At 36.7% G+C, this 18,829-nt stretch overlaps 1 protein-coding gene and 1 pseudogene across 1 annotated transcript in view; both read right to left on the bottom strand.

Moving 5' to 3' along the window:
- NETO1 (neuropilin and tolloid like 1) overlaps positions 1–18,829 on the bottom strand; it is a 165,124-nt gene that overhangs the window by 137,743 nt on the left and 8,552 nt on the right. The window lies entirely within an intron of this gene.
- On the bottom strand, positions 13,656–15,168 carry LOC143661956 (UAP56-interacting factor pseudogene; annotated as a pseudogene).

Here is an 18,829-nt window from a genome sequence, read left to right as displayed (position 1 = left end):
ACCAGTTGGTCAGTAGGTCACAATTATCATACTGATAAATGATAAATTTATCATTTGCTGCCAAAGCAAACTGATCCACTGAAAGTTATGCAGATGATCAACAGAATAAGCCAACCCTATGGGCAACAGAGATGGAAGCCATCAGGTGCTACTCAACTTGTTATATCAGAAAAAAACATGAGGTTATCACTAGGAGGCCAAAGGCAGCCCCTCCAGTATATTGCCAAAATGAGACATAAAACAGACTACTGAGCAGCCACAAGAAGGCATGAAGTTGTGAGGCATGCAACTAGGTGAATGAACCTTAACAACTGTATATTGAATGAAATGTCAGAAACAAAAAGACAAATATCTTGCCTCACTCACATGGATTAACTTTAATATGCAAACTCAGAGAACATGGCTTATCAGATTGGGGCCTATTGTAAATGGTCTTAGCTTACAAATTCTTTTAGCAGTAGCATCTATTTAGGAGTTATACTACTATTTCTAAATTCTGAGATAATGAGCTGTTTGTATATAACCTGGCTGTTACCAAAAACTTTGGGTATTTATGTGACACCTAAGACTCAGAGTTAGAGCTCTGAAGTTATGAAAGCTATACAGGAAATGTTTGAAAAGTTCAAAAAATGACCAAACTTCGACTAGAGATATGAATGAAGCTGATCTGGATAGGACTAAGGTAGGTTAGAATACAGGGTAAAGGATGATGACATCCATATCTTAAAGCCTCAGCTTATGTGTGAAACCAAAGAGAAAGATTTATTTTGGTGCAAAATTTATATTTTTGAGTAGTGCATTATCTAATTTAACTTGTATGGTCAGTTTAGTTGAACACAATAAATACATGGAATCTTGAATAGGACAAACAATAGGTTAGGTTTTGATGGTTTGTTCAGGTTAGTGTGATAGCCTGATATATTCCAGAGTAATATGGGCAGGGAATAAAAAAAAGTACTTGCAAAGTCCCCTTGGGAGACTGGGGAGAAAGGAGGAAATACTAAACTTCCCCATTTGAAGAATTTCTGATATTCTCACAAGTGGGGACAACCAGATCAATGGACTGAGCCCTCAGTCTTGGGGTTCACCACTATGAAACTTATTTCTGCAAAGGATAGGTTAAGCCTACTTATAATTATACCTAAGAGTCACACCCAGAGAACCTCATTTGTTGCTCAGATGTGGCCTCTCTCTTTAAGCCAACTTGGCAGGTGAACTCACCGCCCTCCCCACTCTGTGGGACATGACTCCCAGGGGTGTAAATCTCCCTGACAACATGCAACAGAACTCCTGGAATGAACTGGGACTTGGCATCAAGGGATTGAGAAAACACTTTCGACCAAAAGGGGGGAAGAGAGAAATGAGGCAAAATAAAGCTTCAGAGGCAGAGAAATTTCAGAGTCAAGAGCCTATTCTGGAGGTTATTATATTATATAGATATCCCTTTTTAGTTTATGGTGTATTGGAGTGACTGGAGGGAAGTGCCTGAAACTGTAGAGCTGTGTTTCAGTAGCCTTGATTCTTGAAGACAATTGTATAAAGAACTTTTACAATGTAACTATGTGATAGTGAAAACTTTGTGTCTGATGCTCCTTTTATCCAGGGCATGGACAGATGAGTAAAAAATAGGGATAAAAATTAAATAAATAATAGGGGCAATAAGGAGTAAAATAAATTGGGTAGATGGAAATACTAGTTGTCGATGAGAGGGAGGGGTAAGGGGATGGGATGTTTGATTTTTTTTCTTTTCTTTTTTTTTTCTTTTTCTGGAGTGTTGCAAATGTTCTAAAAAATGATCATGGTGATGAATACACAACTATGTAATGATATTGTGAGCCATAGATTGTACACCGTGTAGGAACTGTATGTGTGTGAAGATTTGTCAGTAAAAATATTTAAAAAAAATAACAGGCAGAGGGCCACAAAAATTCACAAATATATAAAGGCTGAACAATACACTATTAAACTGGGTCAAGGAAGAAATTACAGGAGAAATCAATAAATATCTCCAGGCAAATTAAAATGAAAACAGAACATATCAAAATTTTAGGGATGCAGCAAAAGCAGTGCTGAAAGGGAAATGTATTGCCTTAAATGCCTATATTTTTAAAAAGAGAGAAAGAAAAAAATCAAGGAATTAACTGTTCATTTGGAAGAACTAGTAGAAAGAACAGCAAACTGACCCCAAAATATACAAAAGGAAAGAAATGATGAAGATTAGAGCAGAAATAAAATGAAATTGAGAACATGAACACAATTGAGAAATCAGTAAAACTAGAAGTTGGTTCTTTGAGAAAATCAATAAAACCATTGACTCTTAGCTAGGCTAACAAAAAAAAAAAAAAAGAGAGCAAGAGAGAGAACGGATGCAAATAAATAAAATCAAAAATGAAAAAGAAGACATAACCACCGACCCTGCAGAAATATAGGATACTATGAGTAACTATATGTTAATAAACTAAACAATGTAGATGAAATAGACCACTTCCTAGAAAGGCATGAACAACCAACATTGACTTGAGAAGAAATAAATAATGTCAACAAACCAATCACAAGGAAAGAGACTGAATCAGTCATCAAGAAGCTCCCAGAAAGAAATGTCCAGGACCACATGGCTTTACATGTGAATCCTACCAAGTATTCAAGAAAATAATTAGTACCAATCCTGCTCAAACTCTTAAAAAATTTAAAGAGGGGGAAAAGCTACCTAACTCATTCTAGGAAGCCAGCATCGCACTAATACCAAAGCCAGATGATGTCAAGAAAAGAAAATAACAGGTCAATCTCTTTAAAGAAAATAGATGCAAATATCCTCAACAAAATACCCGCAAATTGGATCCAGCAGCTCATTGAAAGAATTATACACCATAGCCAAGTGGGACTTATTCCAGGTATACAAGGCTGGTTCAACACAAGAGAATCAATTAATATAATATACCATATCTACAAGTCAAAGAGGAAAACACATGAATTCATCAATTGTTGAAGAAAAGGCATTTGACAAAATTCAACATCCTTTCTTGATGGCAACACTTCAAAAGTTAGGAACAGAAGGGAACTACCTCAGCCTGATAAAGGGAATAAATGAAAAACCCGCAGCTAAAGTCATCCTCAATGGGGAAAAACTGAAAGCTATCTGTCTAAGATGAGGAACAAGATATGGATGCCCACTGTCACTGTTATTATTCAACGTTGTGCTGGAAGTTCTAGCCAGAGCAATTAGTTAAGAAAAAGAAGTAAAAGGCATCCAAACCGGAAAGGGGAAAGTAAAACTTTCATTGTTTACAGATGACATGATACTATAGGTCGAAAACCTGAAAAATCTACAGCAAAGCTACTAGAGCTAATAAATGAGTACAGCAAAGTGGCAGGGTACAAGATCAACATGCAAAAATCAGTAGTGTCTCTGTACACTAGTGATGAGCACAGTGAGAAGGAAATCAAGAAAAAAATTCCACTTTACAATACCAACAAAAAGAATAAAATATTTAGGAATAAATTCAACTAAAGATACAAAAGACCTACACAAAAAGCTATAAGACATTGCTAAGAGAAATCATGTAAGACTTAAATAAATGGAAGATCATACCATGTTCATAGATTGGAAGACTAAATATAGTTACTATTTCAATTCTATACAAATTGTTTTATAGATTCAATGCAATACCAAATAAAATCCTAACAAACTTACTTTGCAGAAATAGCAAAACTAATAACCAAATTTATTTGGAAGGACAGAATGTCCCAAATAGGTAAAAATATTGAGAGATAAGAATGAAGTGGAAGGTCTCACACTACCTGATTTTAAAGCATATTGTGAAGCTACAGTGGTCAAAACAGCATGGTACTGGCATAAAGATACTGATCTATGGAATTGAAATGAGTGTTCAGAGATCGACCCTCTTATCTATGGTCAATTGATCTTTGATAAGGCAGTCAAGCCAACCCACCTCGGACAGAGCAGCTTCTTCAATAGGTGGTGCTTAGAGAACTGGACATCCATATGCAAAAGAAAGAAAGAGGATCCATAGCTCATGCTGTATATAAAAATTAATTCAAAATGAGATATACAGAAACTAGAGATGGTGAACGTTTAGCTAATGAGGTTGAACTCAAAGGTAAGGGAATAGATAGAAGTGAAGGTGGTTCTCTAGTGGGTCTATAAGTAATATTACCATATTGAAGGTAAACATGATTGAAAGGGGTTGCATAGACCTTTGAGTCCCATGGATTAACACTACAAATACAAATAAGTTCTTGTATGAACTACTTCAAAGGTATGATTCTTGTACAAAGAGTGTTTACGTTCAGGGTATGGGGGGAAACTGCTATTGTATGCTATGGGCTGTGTTCAATAGGAAAACATCAGTAGCACCACAGCAACACCAGGGGTAAATAATGAGAGGAGGACAAGAGTTAAGGGGAGGTTTAGATTTCCTATTTGGTAAGGGTGTGTTTATTAGCTATCTTTCTCTTGGGAACAATGAAATTATCTAAAATTGAGAGTGATGGAATGTGGACTTTGGACATTATACATGATGCCTAATGAATGAAGGTGGCTACAGGATGCACTGACTGAGAAGCAGACTGGCAAATGATGGATTGTGTGTGTGTGTGTGTGTGTATGATTGAATGTTGTGCTGCTACGAAAAGGAGCAAAGTTGTGAGGCATGCAACCTTGTGAATGAACCTGTGAGACATTTGGTGAGGCAAAATAAGCAAGAAGCAAAAGAGCAATTATTGTATGGTCTCCTTTAGAAAACACTTATCAGAAAACAGGGGCCTAGATTGTAAGCTCTTGCAGCAGTCATATTTTATCTTGAGTGGTAATTATTGTGTCTGGATTTTTAGAGGCTGTTTCATATATGTATAGCCTGGTATTCAAGATAAGAACAAAGGTGATCAGGTCAAGATTAAGTTAATTCAGAACACAGGGGTAAGGAAAACATTGTCTATATTTTAGAACCTCACCTATTCTTTGGGACCAAAAGTAGAAGGTCATTTTGTTCAGAACCTAAATTTTCAGTAGCACATAGTCTAACTCAATCTGTCTAGATATCTCATTTAAACAGCTGAAACACAGGGAGGGCCTTTAATCCTGTATAGCTTAATGCTATGCCTGGATATATCCCAGAATATATTAAGTAAATAATCAAAATGTATTGGCAAAGTTCCTTGAGGGGTGGAAGAAAAAATATGGAACTATTAAACTTTACCACTGGGGAAACCATGATACTGTGTCAAACATTAGGGACACCAACATCAATAGGCCAAGCCCTTGATCTTGAGGCTTGCTCTTGTGAAGCTAATGTAGGTAGTGGAGAAGCTTAGCTTACCTATAAATGTGCCTAAGAGTTACCGCTGGAGGACCTCTTTCGTTGTTCAAATGTGGCTTCTCTCTCTCTCTCTAAGCCCAGCCCTGCAAGTGAAACCATTGTCCTCCCCTCTGCGTGGGATATGACATCCAGGAATGAAAGTCTCCTTGGCCGGATGGGAGATGACGCCCAGGGATGAGCCTGGCCCTGGCACCACGGGATCTACAATGCAATCCTCACCAAAAGGGGGAACAGAAGTATAACTAATAAAGTATCAGTGGCTGGGAGAGTTCAAATAGATTCTTGAAGCTACTCTGGAGGCTATTGTTATGCAAGCTTCATCTAGTCATAGCTATGTATCTTAGTTTTCTAAATCCCAACCAAAGCCATTCCACCCAATCCTAAAGAACACTTAGGGCAGTATATAAGATTCTACAAAGGTTCCATGCACTAGGGTAACTTTCCTCCAGATGGGTCCCTGGACCAGATAAGTCCTGAAACCTAGAAGGCCCAGCCTTTCCAAAACATCAGCTAGTTCCATCTCCTGACCCCTTATTATTGACAGACCTTCCAACATGAAAAAGGTAGAATGGGCATAGCCCAAATACCTCTAAAGACTGGGAGAAAGATCAAAAGTGATGGTGGGGTTACACAGAGAAGGTAGGATTTAACAAACAAGTATGATTGCTGAATCATTATATTGATTTCTTTTAGTCTCCAGTATCTTAGAGCAACCAGAAGCAAAAGCCTAAAATTCTGGAATTGTAACCCATACCAAACTCTGGGATTCATCCTGTAACTACTTGTTGAAGAGTGCTTTGAAAAGTCTTGCTTTTTCTTTCTTTGCCTTGTATATATGTATATTATACAATAAAATTTTTTTAAAAAATTAACTCAAAATGTATCAAAGACTAAACATTAGAGGTAAGACCTTAAAACTGATAGAAGAAAATGTAGGGAAATAATTTATAAATCTTGTAATAGGAGTGTTTTCTAGACCTTACACTCAAAGCACGAACATTGGAAAAAGAAATAGATAAATGGGATCTCCTCAAAATTAGACACTTTCGTGCATCAAACAATTTTGTTAGGAAAGTACAAAGGCGGCCTATACAATAGGAGACTGGAAACCACATATCAGATAAGGGTTTAATATTCAGAATATGTAAAGAGATCCTTCAACTCAACGATAAAAAAATGAATAACACAATTAAGAAATGAGCAAAAGATATGAACACTTTCTTAGAAGAGGAAATGTAAATGGCTAAAAGGCACATCAAAAGATGCTCAACTTCACTGGCTGTTACATGCAAATCAAAACCACAATGAGATATCATGTGACACCCACTAGAATGGCCATTCTAAAGAAAAAATCAGAAAATCAGAAAATGACAAGTCCTGGAGAGGATGTGAAGAGAGAGGCACACTTATCCACTGTTGGTGGGAATGTAAAATGGTACAACCTCTCTGAAAGGCAGCTTGGCATTCCTCAGGACACTAAGTGCAGAATTACCATATGATGCAGCAGTCCTTTTACTAGGTATATATTCAGAGGACCTGAACATAAGGTCACAAATGGACATCTGCACACCAATGTTTATAGCAGCATTATTTATGATTGCCGAGAGATGGAAACAGCCCAAATATCCATCACATCAACGCACGAGTGACTAAACAAGCTGTGGTGTGTACACATGATGGAATAAGTCATGAAGCATGTAATAATATAGATGAAACTTGTGGACAATTATGCTGACTGAAATTAGCCAGAAATAAAAGGACAAATGGTGTATGGTCTCATTAATACGAACTAATATTAATGAGTGAATTTTTAGAGTTAAAATTATGAGCATAGGTTATCAGGAGATAGAGGGTAGAGACTGAGCATTTGGTGCAGAAGAAATACAGACTGTGCAACAGGACTGATTGTAAAATTTCAGAAATGGATAACACAATACTACCTGATGGTACCACAATAATATAAGTACACTGAATGAAGCTGAGTGTGAATATGGTGGTGGGAGAAGGGCTGGGGGCACATTTGAAACCAGCAGGAAAGTTAGAGAACAAATATGAGACAGTATAATTTAAGAATGCTTAGATTGGACAATGATGGTAATTAAGCGTACAAGTGCAAAAACATTTTTTCATGAGGGAGAACAAATGAATGTCAACATTGCAAGGGGTTGAAAATGGATGGTATACAGGAAAAAGTACAATCGATGCAAGCTAGGGTCTATAGTCAACAGTTACATTGTAATACGCTTCCACTGAATGTAACCAAGGCATTATGCCAAAACTAAATGTCAACAAGTCAGCGGGTATGGGGGTGGGGTATGGATTCTATGCAGAAGAAAAGGAATTGTCTTCATATAGATTATGGTAGTGAAGGCTTGTTCATTTCTCTAGGTTGGATTGTATGATGTGCGAATAAAATTGCTTAAAAATGAACAAAGAGTAGCAAGTGCTGGAGAAAATGGGAAGAAAGAATTGTACTTATTCACTATCGGTAGGGAAGCTGAGAGGTGCAGCCCCTTGGAGGGCAGTGTGATGGTTCCACAAGAGGCTGGGGGTGGGGTTGCCATATGATTCTGCAATTGTGTTGCTCAGTATACACCTGGAGGATCACTGAGTGAGTGAGGATATGAATGGATGTTTTCACACTGGTGCTTATGGGAGCAGTGTTTGTGATTCACAACGGATGGAGGTGGCCTAAGGGTACAACGACTGAGGAATGGAAGGGGGACTTATGGTGTATACATGCAACTGACTACTGAGCTCCTGCAAGAAGGACTGCAGTTGTGAGATAATTAGGTGATGGAACCTTAAGGACAGTATGTTGAATAAAATGTCAGAAACAGAAAGACAAATATTATCATGCCTCCCTCACTCATATGAATTTACTATAATATGCGAACTCAGAGAACTGAGGTTGAGAGCATGGGTTATCAGGTTGGAGCCTATTGTAAAGGTTCTTAGATGGGAAACTCTTATAGCAGTCACATATATTTAGGAGTTGTAACTGAAATTTCTAAATTCTGAGATACTGAGCTGTTTGTACATAACCTGGTCATTCACTGAGACTTCAGATATTTATGTGACACATGAGACTCAGAGTTAGAGCACTGAAGCTATAAAAGTCAGCTTTAGTCCATACAGCAACTGTTAAAAAAGCTGAAAAAGTGATCAGACTTTATCTAGCGATATGAATGACGCTGATCTGGATAGGACTAAGGTAAAGAAGAATTTTGGGTAAAGGATGATATGTCCCACATTTTCTAACTTCAACTTCTGGGCAAGACCAAAGAGAGAAATGTTCATTTGGTGCAAAATTTACATTTGGGCAGCACATAATTTAAGTTTACTTGCATGGTCAGTTTACTTGAACACCATAACCACATGTAACCTTGAATACTGTGTGAGATCTTGTTGGTTTGTATAGGTTAGTGTATTCATTTGGACAGCAACAACAAAGAGATCTTATTCTAAAAGTCAATTTTTTTCTGAGCCCTGGGAAGCTTTCTCATGTAAACATATGAAGGTTAATCTACAGTGATAGATGTGGACTGTCCAGACAGTCTCAGGACATTGTGTGCAGTGGCTGCTCTCCCAGCCGTAATCACACAGGAGCAAGTCCACAAGTCCACTCGCGGTGGGGGAGGAGGCTCATACATTAGAGTTGTTGACACCCATGAAAATGAGTGACAAGGACCTCAAATGGATGAGCAGATGGCAGACCTTGCTCACATACTTTCCCTAGTGAAACACCTTTTATTCTTTCTTTTTAAAAGATTGCGTTAAGTTCTTCCTACATGGGACACTGGTAGAGAGTATTTTTTTCCTTTTTAAACTGAAGAAAATAAAATTCAGAAATCATATAACTTGCGTGTCAGGTTTTCCCTTCTCCCTTCTCAAGTCAGAGGCTCGGCAGCAGCCTGGGAACATGGGGTGGTGATGGGTGCAGACACAATGGTTCTTTGCGGTCTGGGCCAAAGCTGGGCTACAGGTACACAGGTGTACACAGGTGTACACAGGTGTTGTCACTAGCAGACGCACCCCAGGGATGCATTCCTGACACTTAGACTCAACAAGGACGTGAGGCTTTCTCCTTCATTTCGTCAGCTAGATGAGGGCCTAATTTGGAAAGGAGTGTATTTTATCCTATTTATATCTATTACTTTTAAAAACGTTCTCTTTATTTTGACCAACCCACAACCTCTTTGATTAGGATAAGCTCTACAAGCAGATCCACTCCATATTATGTAATTCTAATTAAATGCAGTTAATTGAAAAACCTAACTAAGTTTTCCATTTGTTAGATTTTATGACTAGAGCATTTTAATTAAGTAGAATTTCCAAGGGATATTGATAATAGTATTTGGTTTTAAATTGAGAACAAAGTCTCCTTACCCCAAAAGAATACAGTCAGGATATGGAGACCATATTTAGTTTTCATTAAAGAACAATCATGTTGCATCTGTTCATAGAACTTTGCTGTCATCAGATGGTTGGTCTTTTTAAGTCATTAACCTTTAAAGCAGTAAGGTTATTTTGGGCAGGCATGGAGAGTAGATAGCAGGTGAAGAACAGACGGATACAGTTATTCCAAAAAACCTTTCATTGCTGCTTTTCACCCTACCCAGAAACTGCGTGCCCAAAATGGAGCTCAAAATGCTCAATATAAAAAATTTTAGCAATTGTCTTTTGTACTAACTTTTCAATGCTTGCCTCTCTAATTGAAAGATTGATTAAAATAAACATCTAATCTGCAAAACGCAGGGATCTTTGTCTCATAAAGCTTAAAAGATTCTTTCTACAGGCAGTTACATTCATTCTCACAGCATCCTATCTTATTCATTTTCACATCTTTACTAGAAAGACGTCAAATGCTTTTTTAGGTCATCCTTGCATTCTCAATGCAGAAAGTAAGGACTAATAAAGATAAGTAACTTAATCAAAATAAACATTGTACTACATGATGAAGGTAAAGTGGAGGTGTGAGATATGAGGTCAGAGAGGATCAGCATTCATTGACACGAGGACTACAAATTGTTTTCTAATTTTCAAGCATCAATTTAGGTAAACAACTAGATGCCTTATGGTGTAATGAATAAAAGTGAAGTTGTTTTCTTGTAATAAAATGACCAAGTTGACTAAGCTGATGATTACTTTATTTAGTTTTCCTTTCATTAGTCTGTTTTAATAACAGCCCCTAAACATGAAGTGTTATTATTCACATTTCAATATAACAATCCTACTAATTATTTCATGTTTGCTGCAGTGTGGTCCGATAATAAAGTGAAAATTTGTATTTACATAATAGTACATAACATCAAAGTTATACTCCATCAGAGCAGTATAAAGCTATTCTTCAGATTATTATACAGGGAAGAGGTGAATGTGAACTATAATTATGGAAATGAAAGAGGTTAAAAACAGTAGTTAACATCATTACAATTTGCAGCAAATATATGTTATGTTCTTATCTTAAAATTTGTTGGTCACTTTACAACTCTATTAGCATTTGGCAACAATGCTACTATGTAAGTATTGATAATTAAATTCAATAATCTCCCTATATTTATATCAATATATCATATAGTATATAAGACAACAGCATGTATTCATGAAGACTATAATGAAAATTCAACTGAGACTAGAGAGTTATTGAAACGTATGTGGTCATTTAAAAGTTTTAAAAATGCATCAAATATAATTCATAGCTACATCCTTTAATAAACAGTTTACTCCTAAATATGTTTATTCTATTATTGATGAAACTCAAATTTTACCTACAGGACAAGTCTCTAAGTAAAATGCGTATGTCCACCTTGTTATGAATGGATTGACCCTTAAAAGTGTTGGTATGAAAGAAAACGTTCAGAGTGCTTAGTTACTCAAGACTCTATTTTATCCAATAAATGAAACAAAACAAGGTATTTATATAATTTTTATGGCAATGACTTGCAAACAGAGAGAGGCTGACATCCTTCTCAGGATAGAATAGAATAAACTCATTCTATTCTTAGTTCATGAAACTCTCATTTCCTCAAATTTTTTGTTAACAAGAGAGATGCTTGTTCATAGATGAAAGTTCCTTAACTCCAAAGAGGAGAATTTGCAATAGAGGAATCAATGATATTTTAAGTCCTGGTCAGAATAAAATTTAGCATCACTAAACTATTAATGTTAAAGAAAGCTCAATTTTTTACTTTGATTTTATCTTTATTCTAGCCTAAAGTATACAAAATTTTCCAGTTCAGATATTTATGCTTAAGTGAAAAATATGTTCTTGTATATAACAATTATAGCTCAATTTCTACAAAACATTTTTCTCGAGTTATGTAAAATAGTGTTTAGTTTTATCTATTCTGTTTCTTATGGACCAAACATCACAACAATAACATTGATAAGCAGCACAATAAATAAGTACTTCTGAGATGCAGAATAACAAGTTGTTTAATTGAAACAATTGTAAATACAAATAGACTGCTACTCACTATTTATATTCTTACTAAAGAGTTTCCCTGGTCCTGAGAGAGTCATAGGAAAAGGCATATTATTGTTTAAAACTAACTTATTGATAAACTTAGAGGATAATAACCCTAGTCAAAGGAGGATTATGAAAGAGGTGTAAGAAATCATTAAATGGGGCAAATGAAGCTAGCAAGAAATCTCTCAAAATAAGAACTGATATTAATGGGAGCTGTATTGGTTTGAAAAGTGCCTCCACCACCATCCCCCATTCATGCCAAACGCAAAATGTGACGTTATTTGCAATAAGCATCTTTGCAAATATAATTAAGGTAAAGATATCAAGATGAGGCTGGGCCCCATTTATACGAGACAGAGAAAGAGAAGTTAGAGATGGTTTAGAGAGAAGGTAGCGTGACTGTGGAGGCAGAAGCAGCCACGGGTATCAGGACTGCGATCAGCAGAAGGCAGCAGAGAGGCCGGGGTGGGCTCTCTCCGAGTCCCCAGGGGCACCGGCCCTGCCAGCACCTGGATTTCACAAGTCTGGCTTCCAGAACTGGGAAGAGAATGAAGTGCCATTGTTTTAAGACACGAAGATCGTGGTTATTTGATACAGCAGCTGCAGGAAAGTCATACATGAGCATATAAGACAGTGTTTATACTTAGCATCTCCTTTCAAAAGATTTCATAAACAGAAAAAGAGAAACAGCCTGACACGAACGCGTTAGTTAGGATCTCCCCACACTTCACAGTCATTGATTTTGAAAATTCATGTGCTTTCTGTATTAAAAGGACTTCCCGTCTCCTATTCTTTTGAAATGCTGAAATGCAGAACAAGTTCAAAAATCAAAAGCAAAATGGAGTTACATGTTTTAGCTGGGATTGTGGGTAAGGGAGATTTAATTTTTTTTTAAACTAAATGTTTTTTTAATAGGAAAAGTAAACACTAATATTATACCCTAGAGAAACTAACACACATTTAGAGAAAACCAAAAGATCAAGCTTCGTAATGACCAAATTTATAACTTCTAGCTAGAATATTTTGCTGCATTTTGGCATTATGCCATAACTTCTAGTATACAACTATCAGAGGACTCTAAGATCTTGGCATAAAAGACTAACTCCTTGTACCACGCCAGTAGGGGTAAAAACCAAATTGTATCCTCCCCACAAATTCCTGAACTTTATACCATAAATTAAATCAAAGTGAGAGGTATAAAGCAAGGTTATATTGCAACTCTCTTTTCACTTTTGCATTACTTTCCTTTGTGACATAGACAAGTATATTTTTCTTTTTGGAATAGGATACTGCTTAATTTGGCAAACTCAAAAGGTTTTAAAATCAACTTTTTGAATAAGAAAGAAGTATAGGTCTTTATGGTTATTAATTTTACTACCAAAATATCTAAGGGACTCAATCTATGTAATAATTATAGTTCTTTTAAATATTATTTGAAAAATACTTTGTGGACATTGGACCAAGATTATACTACATCCAAACAGAATGCCTCTACCTGGATTTTAAAGTTTTTCACTCAGTTACCTGTTCCTCAACCTGCTACTTTCTTTCAAGCTTTCTTCATTTACTAAACACAAATTATGAGATTTTTTTACATTGGACCTTCTCCTACAAGGCTCTATCAGATAACTTTGTAAACATGCATTTACAGTCTTTTAACATCAACATCTTAAACTGAGACTAATGCCTAGAGCCATATTTCATATTAGAAGTTTTTCACTGAAGATTTATTATCATTCTGAGGAATTAACCTAACACTAGCTGAAAAAAAAAAAAGAACTGAGTTACAGATATTCCCCTGAATCTTAAAACCCCAAACTGGAATTCTAATGAAATTTTTAAAAAACATTTTTACTGAAGAAAAGGCAACTGCACATATTACATCAAAACTATTAAAGTATAAGTGACAGCAATGAAGGGACCCTACTCATATTTCCAAAGACCAAGATTTACCGTGGCAAAATCTAAACAATAGGCAAAGGAGATGAAATTCTAAATAGCACTATCACAAAAATAATCGATTTCTATCTTTTTCTTTCTTCTGCTGCATGAGGAACCAAAGAACTCAAACAGAGGGTTGTTCTGCTGAACTAACCATGAAAACTTTAAGAACAGATAGGTATATAGTCCCTGTTATTCTTTCAGGGCATTATTTTATACATGTTTTAAAAAAACTTCACAAATAAAAATAAAGAGTTATTTAGCCTTGCAAATATTTTGCAATAAAGTTTCTTGAATTTCTATGACAAACTCTTCAAGCAATTCAACTTTTCAAATAGAGCTGTCATTCAAAAAGTCCCTTTGACATGGGATCTATCCCACGGTTACAAAGCGGCTTCCTCCTCTGTTGAATGTGAAAGTGGCTCTTTGTTCTTTCAGGATCCCAAATCGCTCATTCGAAGTCATCCCTGTCTGTTTTCCAACACTATTTATGTCAAATTGTAGGGGTACACCTTTAGGAACCTTCTTTATATCAGATTGTTCCCGCTTTGCCAAGAATGAGGGTACAGCAGTACGACTTAATCGTGGTTTCTGAGTTACTGGGCACTGCACTGCTCCAGGATTGTCAATGGAGACAGTTAAAATTCCTCCATTAGTTGTAGAAGTCCGCCATTGGCGAGTTCTCTTTGCTACTACATCGTCTAGCAGTTGTTCTGTGTTCAACTGGGCCTGAACCTTCAGGCCTCTTCTGAAAAGAAAAGTTGCCTGACGTGTGTCTTTCTGATGGCTTAATTTATTTCCACTTCTGGTAAAATTGGCTGGAATATTATTCTTTCTGTTTAAATGGTGAGGTCTCTTGAGAACAGCAACTGGTTTCCTCTGTACTTCATTTTGTCTCAGAAGGTTTGCCTTCCTTTTTAACACAGGAAAATACCACTCTATATTCTTGTCACTTAGAGGTGGTCGATTCATAGGACTAATTCCTTTTTGAATTCCACTTGCTTTCCTAGCTGCAAAACCAGTGATAATCCCGTAAGGACGTCTCTTTCCAGACATGACTCTTCCTCTACGATTCAAGCTTTTCTTACCAAAACCAGAATTCTGTTGGATTCCCCATCGTATTCTCATCCTAAATTGCCGGGCACCATTTTGTTGGAGTCTCCTATTTAGTCTTGGAAAATTTTGCTTCTTTCCCTCTTTTCGATTCAATTTGATTATATCATCCAAAGACATATCAATTTTGTCGAGGTTTTCACTGCTGCGGGTTTTCGGCGGCGGCGCCAGAGCTGCCGTGGCTCCCACCAACCGGGTACCAAACCGGTTCATAACCGAAGACGACGCACTGGGAACAGTCAGCAGCGAAGGCCTGAGTCCGAGGCCTGCCACCTCCCACTCACGCACGCACACTAACTGCACTGAAGGAACGCGCAGGCGAGCTGGCGGCGTCCTTGCCCTTGAGATTTAATTTTTGATGTATTTGTTTTTAAATGTGAGTATCTTCCAATTTATTCTGATCTGTGTTTATTTTATTCCAAATGAAAGATGTTTTAAAATCAAGTGAAATGTTGACTCCTTGGGGTTTGCCACACAAATTCTTCTAAAATTATGCTGTATTGGTGAATGTTTGTTAACAATTTAACGTTTCTAAAAGTTTAAGAAACTAGTTAATATCAAGTGTGAGGAATAAACTCAGAATCTTAAACATGACTATTACAGTGTCGTATAAATCGGTGTTTTAACTGCTTGAAAGTTCCTTATGCTTTTATAAGAAACGGGAGTTGTTACATCAACTTTTGAAGGTAATCTCCAATTTTAAGTAACTGCTTTGAATAAGTTGAGAATGAACAAGATGCGTGCTTCTGATAAATAAACTAGTGTTGTATTAGGACAGAAAGGAACAGACTGCCTTAAAGTCAAAGGATTCTTTTAAGAGCTCTCTTTTCCTTACCTCTCTTCCTCTTTATTTTCATTCTCCTTCTATTCTTGTCCCCATTGCATTTGACCAATCACCAGTATCCACAGAGTTGATTCCTGCTTCCTGTAGGACGTCACTTCTTGGCTCTTCTCTCTTCCTGGCTGGCCCTTGTGGTTTTCTTTGAGGTTTCTTCCTGGACTAAGAGGAGGCGACCTTTAAAAAGAAGAGGTGCCATGCCCTTGAGATCATTTCTGTTTCTCCATCTACCACCCAGATGGCTGAAGGAGTCCCAGCATGGTTCAGACACTTCCTATGTCCTTCCTTCCTCAGATCCTCCACACCTCACCTGTCTCCCAGGCCGCCAGTCTCTTGTATCCTCTCCACTTGGTGACCAACTCTTTCAAGGCTGCGTGCTTCCACTGCTCACCAGCCTCCTTCTATCTGTCTCTGGCTCTCCCTACCTCTCCTGGATCCTGATAATACATCCTACTGGCATTTCTCCTCTTAATGTTTCTTATCTCTTTCACCCTATTTTACCTTTGCCTGGGAGTCCTTTGAACTATTTGACATGTTGCACACTTACTTATTTATTTGTTACTTATCTCTCTCTCCCCCACTAGGATACAAGCTTCAGGAAGCATGAAGTGTACTAATTTAATGATGTAAGTAGTGCCTTGCACATGGTAGTTTCTTTGTGAATGTATTGGATGAATCAATCAATTTTTAATCTAACTTAATTCATGGAATATTTACGGAGCACCTTCTGGGTACTAGAGTTTCCATAAGGAAATGAAGAAACTGAAGTCATTTTTCTTTTCTCTGGAGCCCCAGTTCTCCCTTCTAAACAATTCCACCTACAACAGAATCTTTTGCAGGCGCTTCCCTCTGAGTTCTCCTCCACTGAGCTCTCATGGCACCTGAGCACACGGCATGCTTTTACCAGCTGTGTTGTATATTGATGATTCCTTCACGGCCTGACTTCCACTCCACCGTGTGGGAGGAGAGGAATCACGGTCTCGGCCTCTCCTCTGCCTTGGACTGTGTGTTGCAAATCTCAAGTTGAGTTGAACTCTTTCTCCTCCATCCAAAGTCTGTTTCTCTGTTTGTTTGTGACATCATGAAGTCTTTGGCTTCTGGCAGTTTAAAAGTCCATAAAATACTCTAGTTCCTCAAGCTTTCAGCTCATATTTTATTGCTCCATGTCCAGGACTTAAGTAAATGTCTCTCAGTTATCCTTTATCTTTGGACAAGGTGGTCAGTGAAAGTAGACATTTTTTAAGTGTTTTGGCTGCAGATTCACTAAACATGTAACTTTTTTCTTTGTTCCCCAGCAGGCAGTGAGTTTTATGCATGATGGCTATTAACAATTCAGAATCCACATAACAGATTTATCTCTTTAACGTCTGGCACATAGAGAGTATTACCTGTGACAAACCTTGACGATTTTTATTTGTTTAGTGGGTGGAAGTAGCACATAGATCATTCTATGGCACAATATCTGTTCTAAGGAAAGGAAATATCATAACCCATCATCATAATGGAAGTCAGATGATTTTTATGAACGTTCACATAGCTGTGGAGTATCAGAATTGATGATCCTAATTCTAGAATCTGAGGTATGGATTAGTCTACTTTATTATAGGATAACATTTATAAATGTTTATTGCCTTGCAATGTATGCCTTATGGACTCAAAAATCAGTATGGTAAGAGACATTAAATAGAAAATACTATTTCTTAAACAAATGAAAGCATGAAAATGAATCCTCATAATTAATAAACTCGTTTGAATTTCTATCACTAGGATGGCACAATTTTGCAGAAAAAAACAAATTGTCATTTTTAATGCTTTTTGTTGTAAGGGAAGCATTGCAAACATATACAAATTTAATTGCAATTAATATTTCTACTATCCATTATTAAAAGCAAAGACAGGTGATCAATGTATATAATTACAATTGCCATAATTGGGGTCCAAAAATATATGTTGAGGTATTATGATTTTTAATAACCTTTATCTATAGGAATAGTGTAAGCTTTACAGTGAAGTAGCAAAAATAGTACAGAGTTTCCACATGTCCATCACCTGACTCCACAGATGTAAACATCTTACATTGCCATGTCACTTTTTTCTCCACTTGGGAACCCACGTGGGTACATTACGAGTAAGTCAACTCCAGGCCTTACCTGGATGTCACTGTTTTTTCCACTAACGTCCTTTTCTTTTCTTTTCCTATTTTGGGATTCCAATCTAAAAGGCTACATTACATTTAGAATATTGTGATTTCTGGTAAATAAAATCTCACAGGCATATTAAAAATGTCTATGTGTTCATAGATATGATCACACCAATGATGTTATATAGAAACAAATAAAACAAAGCAGACAGGAAAATAGGCAGCCAAACCTTAAAATGTTAACAATAATTTCTGCAAGGAATTCCCAAGAATTTTTTAAACTCTTTAGTAGAATTTATTTTTATCATCATCCTTGTTGTGTTCTTGAAACTTCCCTTTCAATCATTTTTCTTTTTAATTATATTTAGGTATTTTTATTTAAAATCTAAGAATTGAATTTTGAAAATTAGGTGGAATCCAGAGGAAAAAAAATCTGTTGGTTGTCTGCAAAATAAGTATATGTTAAAAATAAAATATTATTGCCACATAGCACTTTCTATTACGGAAAAGTCGTAGTTATAGCTAAAACATTTAAAAAGAGTCAGCAGTAAACCAAAAATCTACACATTGATGTTACACTTTCAAAAGTTTTTCTGTATTTGAAGAGCCTTTTCACCTATGCCTCTACCTTTAATAAGCTGGACTGTTGTCAAAATTTTAATAAATAGGACTTTTAAATTATAACACAAAAGGAGAAAATACATCTTTATCATTCAGTCTGATTACAGAAATCCGTCTAATTTTAGAAGTGAAAAATCTTTGGTTTCTATTAGATAGTCATGATAAATTCTTCAACTAAGATAGCAGTGCCAAACTAGTCAGTTTTACACCGTGAAAATGGTAAAGTTTCAGTCCTGAGACAGAAGCTTAACATCTGTTTGTATGTGCAAAGGCACGCTGAGCTTCCTGGGGGCCAGTTCATAAGCCATTTGCCATTTGCAGTCCTCTTTCACCCTTGAGGACTCTGTGTATCCACGTTTACAAAGGAG

This window comes from Tamandua tetradactyla, chromosome 18 (genome assembly GCF_023851605.1).
Source record: "Tamandua tetradactyla isolate mTamTet1 chromosome 18, mTamTet1.pri, whole genome shotgun sequence".
Taxonomy (NCBI): Eukaryota; Metazoa; Chordata; class Mammalia; order Pilosa; family Myrmecophagidae; genus Tamandua; species Tamandua tetradactyla.
The sequence above is the reverse complement of the archived record's forward strand: the minus strand, read 5'-3'. Positions and strand labels throughout refer to the sequence as shown.